This window comes from Dasypus novemcinctus, chromosome 11 (assembly GCF_030445035.2).
Source record: "Dasypus novemcinctus isolate mDasNov1 chromosome 11, mDasNov1.1.hap2, whole genome shotgun sequence".
Taxonomy (NCBI): domain Eukaryota; kingdom Metazoa; phylum Chordata; class Mammalia; order Cingulata; family Dasypodidae; genus Dasypus; species Dasypus novemcinctus.
This window is the reverse complement of record NC_080683.1, coordinates 62,134,749-62,148,422: the sequence shown is the minus strand read 5'-3', so window position 1 is coordinate 62,148,422 and position 13,674 is coordinate 62,134,749. Positions and strand designations below refer to the sequence as shown.

The 13,674-nt window shown below is 36.6% G+C and overlaps 1 long non-coding RNA gene across 1 annotated transcript in view; it reads left to right on the top strand.

Moving 5' to 3' along the window:
* The first annotated feature begins 1,309 nt into the window (after positions 1 to 1,309).
* LOC131280501 (uncharacterized) overlaps positions 1,310 to 13,674 on the top strand; it is a 48,717-nt gene continuing 36,352 nt past the window's right edge. Inside the window, exon 1 of the long non-coding RNA XR_009188112.1 lies at positions 1,310 to 1,547. This is a non-coding gene — a long non-coding RNA (uncharacterized lncRNA). The remainder of the gene's footprint in view (positions 1,548 to 13,674) is intronic.

Genomic DNA, 13,674 nt, shown 5'->3' with positions numbered 1-13,674 from the left:
CTACAATAGCCAGTTGACTTTGCTCAGAAGAAAATCTGCTCCAAGGTCAAATTCAAACTCTCTGGCTATCAAATCACCTAAAAAATGTGGGCCTCAGTCTCAGTTGGGTTCACCAATATAATATGGATGGCTCAGAATGCTTGTTCTTCATTCTATAAGGGAGTGATGCAATTCACAATTCATATTAACTAGAAAACCTAAAGATTAAAAAAAAAAAGGGTAGGAAAGTCAAGGCACAATGCCACACTATTTGTCAATGACAAATTTTATTTTTAATTAGTACATGGGAGAGAGTTTGCTAAGAGGTATTAGAAGAAAAGCCAAGCTTTGCTTGTTTGTTTAAAGATTTATTTATTTACTTTATTTATCCCCCACCTTCCTGAGATGGTTCTCTTGTCTGTCTGCTCATTGTTTGCCTTCTCCAGGAGACAGTGGGACTGAGCCTGGGAACTCCCATGTGGTAGGCGAAGGCCCCACTGCCAGAGACTGATCAGCTTCCCTTGGTTTGTTTTTAAGCAGTACCAGATAACAAATAAGGTTTGAAAGGGGTAGAATCTGGGTAAATTGTTCCAATAGCAAACTAGTGGGCTCTGCAAAATCATGTTCTCCACCTCACCCTAATGAAGGGGCATTGATTTCCATTCACGTTTTAATATTTGAAGGCACTTTGCAAACTGTAGTTTAATAATCACTGTACTTACTATGTGACCTTGTTAAATACCCGAAGGTATCAGGCCACTACCCTGTTTTTGTCTCTGGCTTCTGGCCCAGGATTTCTGAGGCAGGTCACATTTTAAGGGATGAGTTCAGCCTCTTTTCTACCGTGCAAATCTCTCAGTCACGCCAAGGGTACATTCCCAGCCCACTCAAAATAATGCTGAGCTGCTCCTTAAAGAGAACTAGAGTGGATGCAGGAGCTTTTGCATTCAGGGGCCCACTTGCTGTGATTACTATGGAAATGGGACTTCAAGCAACCATGGCCGTATTAGATATTCCGGAAGCAGAAACATTTTCCCGTTCCACATTGTATGGAGAAAATTTGGCCCTGTCTGATACTGAGATTATTGCCTTCAATGGAGTGTAAAAGAGTCCCTCAGATTCTGATTTTTTTTTTAAACTCCTCTTTTGAAATAGAGCAGATGAAACTTGCTTATCATTGTACTTACTGAATTTCATTACAGGACTGCTCTATCTGTCAACGGGTGGCCAAACGCCACAGCTGATTTCCCTGGTTATCAGAGCCGCCCAGCCGGCCCTGCTACCTTCCCCCTCTGCCCCACCGCAAGGTAGCTCTGTCCAGCCAGAGTGGGACTCCGCGGGCCGAAGCCACCTTTCTACCGGGTTAAGCTGGAACCAGCGATGTTAAACTTGCCTCGCTACGATAACCTTTTCTCTGTCGTGCCTGCCATCTCCCTGACAGTGTCTTCAAAGAGCACCGTTTGCACAAAGTGTCATTCTCAAATTTTGTAGGCAGCTGAGAAACCCACATGAAGAGAGAGGTGAAGAGCAGAGTGTGGCGGTATGAGAGGTGACAATTCCAATCTTAGGTATGAACTCTGTGGTCGGTCATCTCCAGCACCTGCTTTATAGCCCACTCGCTTTGTCTTTCTAAATTTAGTCTCATCTTTCAACTTTTATTGTATCTCATCAGCTAAGAGAACTTAATCAGAAAGACCCAGATAGGAAGGGATAAAGGTATGGGGAAAAAATCCCTTTAATTTTTAAAATACTAAGTACAGTTCTTGTTCCCATTCCCCAAATTCTGAAAGGAAGTTTTCTCAATTTGGTTAATTTTTAGAAGAGTCTATGATTTTAATTTTGATGTCCTCATTGACCTAATAGTTATTTAAGAAAGAGTCATTTTTTGTTGTTGCTGTCGTAGTTTTTAAATTTAGGTTGTTTGAGATTTTTGGCTTAAGCCTTTATTACTGGCTATAGATGGTTTGCTCTGTTGACTTCCTGAGCATGTGGGTCACATAGTGTCTCCTTTTGAAATTCAAAAGTTATATTTATGATCAATTTTTATAAATGATCCATAGACAATTAAAAAGAAGATATATTCCCTGTAAGGAACAAATGTTATAAATCTATTCATTAAGGCTAGTATTTAAATTATTTAATTTTTCATGTCCTTATTTATTATCTACTTAACTTGTTAGAAACTGAGAATGCTGTTAAAGCCTCCACTATAAGTGCTTCTCTGACAATCTCGTTTTTCAAAAATCCTTTATTTTATTTACTTCTTGATTCATTTTATGTATGCCTTAGTTGCTGTATATTCAGTATGAAGATTCTTCATTGTATAATAATTCCATTTTATCATATTCAGTGTCTTTTGGCTTGAAAGATACTTTGTCTGATTATTAATGCTTCTGTCCTTGCTTTATCTTTACCTGTATTTGCCTGATACAAATTCATTTAAAAATTTTCTGAGTGTCTTTTATAAGCATCACTTTTTTTTTTATTGTGCTTGGTAAGAATCATCTGGTTAGAATGTTTTAATCCAGTCTTTGAATTTTTGTTTTTAATGGAAAGTTTAAGTCATTTACATTTTATCTAAATGAGCCACTAGGTCTTATTCCTGTTATCTTATTTTATGTTTACTTGTGCTTTTTGCAGTTTCTTTTCTTTCTAGCTTTTACTCTATAGAGAATATAGTATGAAGAACTCTTTTTTCCAACTCTGCTGGTGATTTTTTAAAAGTTTAAAAAAAATCTACTCAAGTATAGCTTTAATTTTCAAAGTTTGAGAATGGAAGAATAAATTTTGACTCCCTGATATGTCAAACACATTCCATTATTTGTTAGCTTTATCAGTGGCTTTGTGCTCAGGCTATTATAACTTAAAAATATAAAATTTTTGAGAATTGTTTTTATCTTCTAGATTTAATTTGATAATATCTGTTATGGTTATTTATATTTAACTCCACAGGTTTATTTAATTTTATTGCTCATTGCCAATCCTTTTATATTTTACTTTTTAATGCCTAGTCTTAGCTACTGTATTTTTGTCTTGAATTAGTTTTTGAGTAATTTTTTATGAAGAATCTTGAGAGATATACTTTTTGTGCCTTTGGTTATTTAAAAGTATCTATTGCCATTTTTCATAAACGACAACTCAATTGGGTTGAGAATTTCTGGGTCACTATTATTAATATTTTCCCTCAAATAGTCCCTTATCAAGTACTAGGTTTTGGCATATTTCTTTATCTCTCTAGGACTCTCTTACTCATTTACAAAATGATGATATAGCCTTTGCTCCAGTCATTTTACAGAATTCTGTGAAGCTAAAATGAGAAAATGGACATGAAAGCATATTGACGATCACACAGGGCCGCCAAAATATAAGATGGTCTCATTTCTCAAGTTTAACACAAAGGACAATGTACTGTACATGTCTGGTCTGATTCATTTTTAAAATTTGCTCATCAGTTGCATCTGCTCAGCGCAGTAACTTCTTTGAGAAGCACCTTATTTTCTGGATCCATCTGTTAAATATGGCCTTCCTGGTCCAGCCATCTGATGGGTCAGACTGAAGAGGCCTTTCTGCATTTAAAATATTTTTTATATTTTTTATTTTTCTTTTAAAATAGAAAAGTGATTCTTGGTCACTGTGGAAAATTTGATAAATAGGGAACAACACAAAAAAGAAAATGAAAAAATCTGTAATTCCAATGCACAAGAATAACATTTCAACTTTTCAGTCTTTGTTTATGCATACATCACGATTTTTTCTCAAAACTGATATTGGATTACAATACTTTATAAGTGGGATTTAAGTAATTTTTTTTTTTTTTTTTTTTTTTTTAAAGATTTATTTATTTATTTAATTTCCCCCCCTCCCCTGGTTGTCTGTTCTTGGTGTCTATTTGCTGCGTCTTGTTTCTTTGTCCGCTTCTGTTGTCGTCAGCGGCACGGGAAGTGTGGGCGGCGCCATTCCTGGGCAGGCTGCTCTTTCTTTTCACGCTGGGCAGCTTTCCTCACGGGCGCACTCCTTGCGCGTCGGGCTCCCCCACGCGGGGTCACCCTTGCGTGGCACGGCACTCCTTGCGCGCATCAGCGCTGCGCATGGGCCAGCTCCACACGGGTCAAGGAGGCCTGGGGTTTGAACCGCGGACCTCCCATGTGGTAGACGGACGCCCTAACCACTGGGCCAAAGTCCGTTTCCCTAAGTAATTTTTATTTATGCATAAAACAAAGTACACAAATGATAAGGGTTCAGCTTGATTAATATTTCATGAAGTGAACCCATTTGTATATGACAGTGCAGATCAGAAAGGAGAATATTCCCAGCATTTACAGGATGCTCTTGTGTGCTTCTCTCTGTGACTATCATTTCCCTCCCCTAGATAACCACTACCATGGCTTCCATGTTACCGATTGGTTTTGACTGCTTTTTGAACTTTCTATGTATGGAACCATACACTATGCACTCTTCTGTGTCATCTTCTTTTCCTCAGCGCTGTATTTATGATGTTCATCCATGGTGCTGTTTGCAGTATTTTGTTCATTTTTATTGCTGAAAAGTATTTCATTATACCACCATTTATTTATCCTTTCTACTGTTAATGGGCATTTGGTTTGCTTTCGGTTGGAACTATAATAAATGGTACTGTCATGAACAGTCTTGTACATGTCTTTTGGCTTAAATATGTGTGCATTTTGGTTTGCTATATTCTAAAGAGTGGAATTCTGGGTCATAGGGTATGCATAAGTTCAGCTTTAGGAGATAATGTCAAGAAAGTTTTCCCAAGGGGTAGTCAAAATTTGTAGTCCTGAAATTTGGGTATGAGCCTCCACATACTTGTCAATTTGTAGTAATTTTAGCCATTTTGTTGCATATGTAGTAGCATCTCACTGTGGTCTCAATTTGTATTTTCATGATGATTTAGAGGCAGAGGATCTTTTCACATATTTAAGACTATTTGGATATTCTCTTTTGTGAAATCCTTGTTAAGGCATTTTGATCATTTTCCTATTGGCTTTGCTTATTTATTGTTAGGAATTTTTATATATTTTGGATGTGAGTCATTTGTCAGACATAATGCATAATAGTACCTTCTTCTATGCCATGGCTTGCCTTTGTACTCTCTAATTGGTATTTTTTAATAAACAGAGATTATTAATTTTAATATATATAATTATCAATCTTTTCCTTTATGTTGGGGATATTTGTTTCTTAAAATATCTCTGTCAAGTTGTAAACTTTTATTTCAATATAATAATTTAGACACTTTATTATTTTTCCTTTCACATTTAGACCTTTCACTTGGAATTGATTTTTAATTGATTTTTAAGAATGGTGTGAGGTAACAATTAATTTATTTTCCATGGCTAATTAATCTAGCACCACATATCGAAAAGAGATTCTCTTATGCAGTGTCACCTTTCTCATAAATCAAGTGATCATATAGTGGTGGATTTATTTCTAGAGTCTCTATTCTGTTCCTTTGGTCTATTTGCATACCATTGTGCCATGACAGCAACTTTCTGATGTGTCTTCCAGATTCATTATTTGAGAATGCCTTTACTATTATTGGAGCTTTGAAAATCTATGTCCATTTATTTTTGTTTGTTTTTTTTTTATTTTTGATAGGACATGAGCTTTATTTATTGGATTTACAGACAGGAGAGATTCTCTCTGATGGTGGTGATCCAGAGAATGAAGATAGCATTCAGTCAGCAAAGAGGCAGGAAAATGAGGGACAATATAAAGGGTCTCAGAACAAAGACATTTCATAGCAGCATTTCTTCTAGGGTCACATGAAGCACATAAATGGGTCTGGTGATGTTATAATTGGAAGGAAGTGCACAGTCTGGAGAAAATTACAGTCTATGATACCATCTGTACATTGTTTTCCTGTGGGGAGGTCTGCAACATTTTAACTTGTGTCCTGGGCATGCAAGTGGTTACATGCTGTGAGCTGAACTTCCCTTAGGGAGGGAACGCTAGGTTCCCAGGGCCTGGAAACCACTAGACCCTCACAATCCACCCTCACACAGCAGCTTACATTGCCCATAGGACACATACTACATCTGCATTTCTCAACAACGGTATAACAGACAGCAGAATAATAAGAGTTATCCACCAAAAACTAGTAAACTTGCAAAGACGTGTCGCCAAGGCCAAGAGGAGTGTTAAACCATTAGACAAGGAACTAATAGCTGATTTATCAATATGATTTATGTGCTCTTGCGTATAATTTAGAACTTGTGAAACGTTATGAGAGTGATCAGGAATATATACACAACTTTGAATATTATTTAATGAGAAGGTCTTGTTCCAAACTTGTCTATGGGTCGTATTCTGCCATGCCAGCAAGGTGTTCCATGTTCAATTTGCAGGAATTATGGTTTGAGGCAGATTGTGCTCATCTAACAGTATATAAGCAACATTTTTACAAGTAGGTAGCCAAGTACCAGGTAGGGGAGTCCTATGAGGAGGCATCAAATACCATACATTCTCCCCTTCTAAATTTTCTGAGTGTTCTGTGATGACATCCCAAACTAGTTTAGGCATAAGGAGAGCTCACATAGACACACACAGGGCTCCGGCTATTTGCTTGAGTGCCTTTTTACCTTCAGCTGTTATTTTTCAGGGAACCAATGGAGAGACCTTTCTGTTTGGAGTTATCCAGGACTTTTTTTGAGTCCAGTACTTTCAAACTGGACCTTGTGACCAGGGTCTTTGACAGGCTTTATTCTGACCAGTCGCCTTCCCAGTTTCTTATGCTAACCTGCCTTAACTCTCTCCTCAGAGAGTTTACACCCTTATTCTCAAAGGGGCTAAGGACTGATGGTCATTTTTCTGTAGCTGCTTCCTGCTTGTCAAGGGCAATAGTCCCTACCTGACAGGATATGAAACTCTCTGGCTATTCTATTGAGGTTGAGTAACTGGATGAAATTCCCAAATGTCTACTAACTTGCTCTGGAAGGCATTGATTTTAGTTTTGTGTTTTGCTGGGAGGTCATAATAAACTAATCTTTTCTAAACCACTAGTGTACCAGACAGTGTGTGGTGTGTCATGAGCATTCTCCAAGGGGAGGCCCTGATAGCAGAGACAGTGGATCGACTCTGCAAGGGTCACTACTTTACCCAGAGCATGATAGGAAGAAAACTTCCAGATTCTTCTAAAGTCTTAAATGTCACCACAGTCTTATCTTGGTCACTGTGGATAGACAAAAGCCTGGCTGATAATTCCCTGAGCACACAGGCCACCTCGGCTATCATTCTCCAGGAGGCAGAGCCGGCCCCACAGGACCTGCTGCGGCAGGGGGGTGGGGGGTAGTCCAGCAGCCCACTCCTCCCCTCGGCCAGCAGCTTCAAGGTCAGATCTGTGGGATGGATTCCGCCCACCTTGTGGGAGGGGTTACAGCTGCAGGTCGCACACTGCCAAGTGGGGGAACCATGCCATCCCTGACCAATGCATCTGCCTCCTTGGACCCGCACGCTCCCAGCTGATGGCCATGTGCATGTTCTCAGGCATACTTTGGACTTTGTCTCTGCAGCTGCTACTTCCCAAAGGCCCCACAGGGCCCCTTCCACCAGGGCCAGCTTCTTGAGGACCAGGACATGGGGAATGGCCACTCATCTTGGTGCCACCCACAGGGGCCTCAGCACTGACAGCTTGGCCTGCCTGGCTGGCCTTCTGTTGCTGTCCCTGTGGTCAGCATCATTGCTGCTATAGCCTCTGCTTGGTCTGGGCCTGGGCAGGAAGGTGATCATTTTTCACAGGCCTCCTTGTCCATTTTAGAATCATTTTCTTAATTTAAAAAAACCTGGTTGAGATTTTTTAATGAGAATTGAAATGAATATATAGTTTAATTTGGAGAAAATTGGTAGCTTTACAATATAGAATATGCCCATCCATGAATTGGGTCTATCTGTTTATTTAGGCCCTTTTCAATTTGTCTCAAGAAGGTTTGGTAATTCTCTTGGTAGAGGTTTTGCATGTCTTTTGTAAAATGTATTACTGGGTATTTGATACTTTTATTTGATGCTATTGTTTTTCACGTATCATTTTCTTATTTTATGGGGGTATATAGAAATAAAATTGATTTTTGTATATTGACTTTATATCCTGAAGTCTTGCTGAATTTCCTTGTTTGTTTGATAAATTCTACATTTATTGAATAACTGATGTGATATATAATCATATGGAATTTCTGGATTCCAAATGCATTTCACTTTTTGAACATTTTACCTGTTGGTTTTTAGCACCAAGAGGCTTGGTAAGAGCCAGATGTTGACCTGACAATGGATTGCCAAACTTCTCCCACTGGCACTTTATAATCTGCCTAAGAATAAGCCCTTTGAGTCTGTCATTCTCTCAGGGAATGGCCTTCTACCCTCCTTTCTGTACGATCTGGGCAAACTGACTGGTGGTGGCAAGGCTAGTGTCAATGAAGTGGCCCACACAGCTAGTGAGACAACTTTCAGTGCTCTATTTTAGGTGATTCCCTGGCTTCTCCACACACTTGTCCTAACATAGCTCCAGGAAGAGATGCACCTCTACAGTGAACTGCGCCTTCTGCTGTTCCACCGCATGAAACGTTGCTACTCTGCTTGGTGGGTTACAGGAAGCTCTGCGATTGCCTGTCTACAGCTCTGAATCTTCCGATGAGTGTGCATGTGCGGCAGGCACACGCAACCCACCCCCCACGACTTCTGGGTCCTTCTGAATTTACTTTTAATTTAAATAGATTATTTGTAGATGATTTTAGATTTTCTATCTATAAAATTACATCATCAGCAAATATTGAAAACTTTTTATTTTCCTTTTCAATCCTTAAAACTTTTGCTTGGTCTTTCAGTATGATGTTCAATACCAATGCTGGTTTTGAGTATCACTTCTTCATTCCTGACTTAATGGAGACAGTTTTCAATATTTACCATTAGAAATGCTTATATTGTTGGAATTTTTTAGAGATACATTTAATCAAATTAAGGAAGTTCACTTTTAATCCCAGTTTAGTAAGTGGTCTCATTATGAATTAATGTTGAATTTAGTCAAATGCTATGTGGGAAAGTTTTTATAGATTCATTTCCTTTAGGCGATGTATGACAACTTACACTTACTACTTTTTCTTCTGTCAAATTTGCAAAGTTGTGTTTTACCCCAAAAAGTTTCTATTACATCTAAACATTTTAGCTTATTTTTATGGATTTACCCCTAATATCCACTTTATATGCATATGCATATGCACACACACATATACAACCTAAGACACATATAGTCCACTTCATTGATGTATAATTTACATAAAATGAAATTCACCAGTTTTAAGTATATATGTTTTGACATATGTACACAATCATGTAACCACCAGCAGAATCAGGATATAGAACATTTCCATCACTCCAAGAGTTCCTCATGACACTTTGTAGTCAATTCCTTCCCCTACCCTGTGCCCTGATATCTGATTCACTTTCTTTCATTATAGTTTTGCATATTGTATAATTTCATATAAATAGAAACATGTGGTATGTAGGCTTTTGTGCCTGGCTTCTTTCACATGGGGTAATGATTTTGAGATCCACTCATGTTGTTGCCAGTACCAGTATTCCTTTTTATTGTTGAGTAATTTCTTCAATTGCTGTTTTTATTTCCTTTTTATCTAAAATTATCTTGACAAGTTTAAAAATACCGTCTATACTGAATAATTTTATGGTGGACAACTATATATCCACCACCTCGATTATGACATTACATTTCATTATATTTATTTTGTCATGCAATCTATCCCTCTATGCATCTCTCTACCTATTTATCAATTGAACTCTTTTTAAGTACTTCAGAGTAAGTTGCAAACAGTGCACATCATTCTTATACAGTTCAGCTTGCTTGTCATTACTAGAGTTCCATATATTTTATACTTCTTTTTTAAGCAAAATTACATATAGTGAAATATAGAAAGCTTAAGGATGCCATTGGATGAATTTTTAAAATGCATAGACCCATGTAATACAAATGCCTGTTAAATTATAGAGCATTACTATTACCCTCAAAAGTTCCTTCATGTCCCCTCTAGAAGAGTCCCTGCCCTTGTCCCATTGGTCCTGCCCCTTCTCCCAGCAGCAATGCTTGATAGGTATTTTCACCCTAGATGGGGTTAGCCAGTTCTAGAGCTTTATATAAATGGAATCAAACACTATGTACTTAAAATTTTTTTTTATTTTTAAAAAAGCTTTAGATTACATAAATGTTACATAAAAAGTATGGGGGATTCCCATATGAACCCCCCCCCCACTTTCCCACTTTAACAACACCCTTCATTAGTGTGGTACATTTATTACAATTGATGAAAACATATTGAAGTGTTGCCAATAACCATAGACTATAGTTTACATTATAGTTTTTACTCTGTCCTGCACAATTTTGTAGGTTATGACAAAATATATAAAGGCCTGCATCTGTCATGGCAATGTTATGCAGGGTAATTCCAATATCTCAAAAATGTCCCCATATTATATGTATTCTTCCCTTCCCGTCCCTCGGAATCTCTATTGGCCACTGCCTTCATATCAATGATAAAATTTCTTCCATTACTAGAATAATAATAAGTCTATACCTACTCTCTTATGTAAGTTTCTTTTCATTTTTTTAGAGGCATGTAATTGTGTGTATCAGTAGTTCATTTGTTGGTGCTGTTGTTTGCTGAGTAATATTCCATTTTTTTTTCCAGTAACTTACATTTTGTTTACTCATTCTCCCACTCATGGATACTTTGTCTATTTCCAATTATTTGACTGTTATAAATAATGCTGCTATGAACATTCTTGAATTGGTCTTTTTTTGTGGACACATATTTTTGTTTATTTTAGGTAAACTGTTAGGAGTAGAATTGCTGTGTCTTAGGATAGATGCATATAGAGTTTTGTAAGAAACTTCCAGCACTTTTAAAAAAAAAAAAATCATTATGAACTTTATTTTTAGAGAAGTTCCAGATTCCAGAAAAGTTACATCAAAAGTATAGGGGATTCCCATATAATTCCCATGTAATCTTCCTCACCCTCATATACCCTATTATTCACATCTTACATTAATAAGGTACATTTGTTATAACTGATGAACCAAATTGAAGCATTGCTGCTGATCAAGATCTATAGTTTATGGTTTATGCTTTGCTCTGTATAGCTCTCCCAAAACTTTGACAAAGTGATTGTACCATTTTATACTCTAATTAACAATGTATGGGCGTTTTGGTTGCTCCTCATTGACATCATGGATTTAGCTTGGTTTTCCCTGATGAATAATGTGGTCGAGCATCTTTCCATGTGCTTTTGAAATATCTGTTCAACTCTTTTGCCAAATTTCAAACTTAGGTTGTTTGTCCTTTTATTACTGACTTCTCTTGAATTTTATGAATAAACTTTATTAATGAATTTATTAATGGTTTGTGAGAATTCTTTATTCATTATGAATATGAGTCCTTTATGAGATATGTTTTACAACTATTTTCTCTCAGACTGTGTCTTACTTATTTTCATAACAGTGTCTTGTCTGTTGATAAACAGAAGATTTAATTTTGATGAAGTCTTATTTATTAATTATATTCTTTTATGGATATGTCTTCCATGTCCTAAGAAATCTTTACCCACTCCTGAGTCACAAAGACATTTACCTTTGTTTTCTTCAAAAGGCTTTATATTTTTAACTTTCATGTTGAGGTCTATGATCCATCTCAATTTTTGTGTAGGATGGGAGGTTGCAGTCAAGGTTTATTTTTTTTCCATTAAAATGGCTATTTGTTCCACAACATTTCTTAAAATGACATTTCTTTCTCCATACCTAAGGAGCTATTTTTAAAAAGAAGTTTTCTGCACACCATCCCAGGGATTCTGAAAAAATAGTTCTGGAGTTAGACCCAGGAAAATGAATATTTGATATATATTCCAGGATATTCTTATGGGGAAGATACTAAAACCACACTTTGAGAAATACTATTCTATACATCCTTTTTTCTTTCTTTATTCTTCAGTTTTTCTTTCCTCCTTTCTTTCCATCCTTTTTGCCTTCCTTCCTCCCTTCCTCCCTCCCTTTCTTTCTTCTTCTTTCTTTCTTCCTTTCTTGCTTTCCTCTCTAGTGATTAAGAGGATGCATTCCTGTCTTTTATTCTACTCATGTTCACATTACGTTTTATGCTCACCTCAACCTGTTTTCTTGAATTATTAGATTCGGGAGAAATATAGTGTCTAATGATTCTCCTATGAGTGATAAAATATTAGTGCTCTCAATTTCCCCCATATTTCCCATTCTCACATCTTGGTTTTAGTTTGCATAACAAGGTTTATGCCTGTTTATTATTGCTATTAATATTAATATTGTTAACTTAAAATTGTTTTGATAGCAAATGTCCTTGTTTTCAAAAATTATTTGTGATATTTACATTTGTATATTCACAATTATTTAGACATTATTTAGTTTGCTTCAGTCTTCATCATAGCTCCTTTAATTCCATTACTTCCCCTTTTATTGAGACCTTAACTTTTATTCGTCTACCACCTAGCTAGAGTTGTTTAGAAGGAATTTTTTTCAACTGCGTATTATAAAATTTTTTGGCCCTTGCATACTTGAAAATGTCTCTCTGGCTTTCTTTATATATTTCTTATTTCCAACCAGGTATAGATTTGGGTTTAGAAGTCTTGGCCACCACTTTTTCCTTTTAATATCACAAAATTTCCTTCATTTTATGTGACAGAAGAGAAGTCTGAAAATAGATTCACTATTTTTCCTTTGTTGATAACATTTGTCTCAACACTTGTAGATTTTTTTTTCTCATTTGCTCAACAATCCACCAGGAAATGTGTAAATGCAATTCCAATGTCATTGATTTTGCTTTGTACACAGGAATTTCTTTTTCTTTAAATTCAGATTTCTTCATTTTGCTTGTTCAGTTATGCATGCTTTTATTATATCTTTGATAATTGTTTTGTTCTCTTTTTACTGGCAGATTCTCATAAATACTTGTTACCTTTTTCCTGATCTCTGCCCATTGCTTACAGTATCCATTCCATTCCCTTTTATATTTTTCATCTCCAATTATATTTTCTCTGCATTTTCAAAAACAAAATTTCATCTCTGCATGGCTTCTTCTCCATTAGTGACATTAATGCTCTGGAGACCAGCTAGTTTTGCATGTATTTTTCAATTTGTCTAGGTCTCCACTCCATAGACTCAAGATGGAATGTTTGTCTGCATCCTGGTGCTACTAGCTGCTACCTGATGGGGAAGCCTCTCTTACTAGCTTTTGTCAGTTTTTTTCAGGAGTATGTGGAGATTAATAATAATGAATATGGTTGACCCAAATTGTTGACATGGGTTCCAAGAGAATTGCTTCCTTTCTATCCTTGTCGTTTACTTACTTATGGTAAAAGCCCCGTAATAAGGTATTTGTGAAGGCTTTACAACAGTATATCTTCTTTGTTTTTACAATTTGGCATTGCTTTCTAAGGAAGGTATCTTACTGTCTTTCATAATTCTAATTCTATCTGGAGTGTGTCTAGCTGAAATTCATTGAAGTTTGTGACTCATAGATGGTTCAAATTTGTTTTTCCAGTGCTGATGTAAAAAATTTCCTATATTCTTAACCCTTATATTCCACTGGTTATTCCAGTCTGACTGTGGTGGTGATTTGGGGAGGGGTTTAATGCCTGGGCTCAAATTTCCATTTT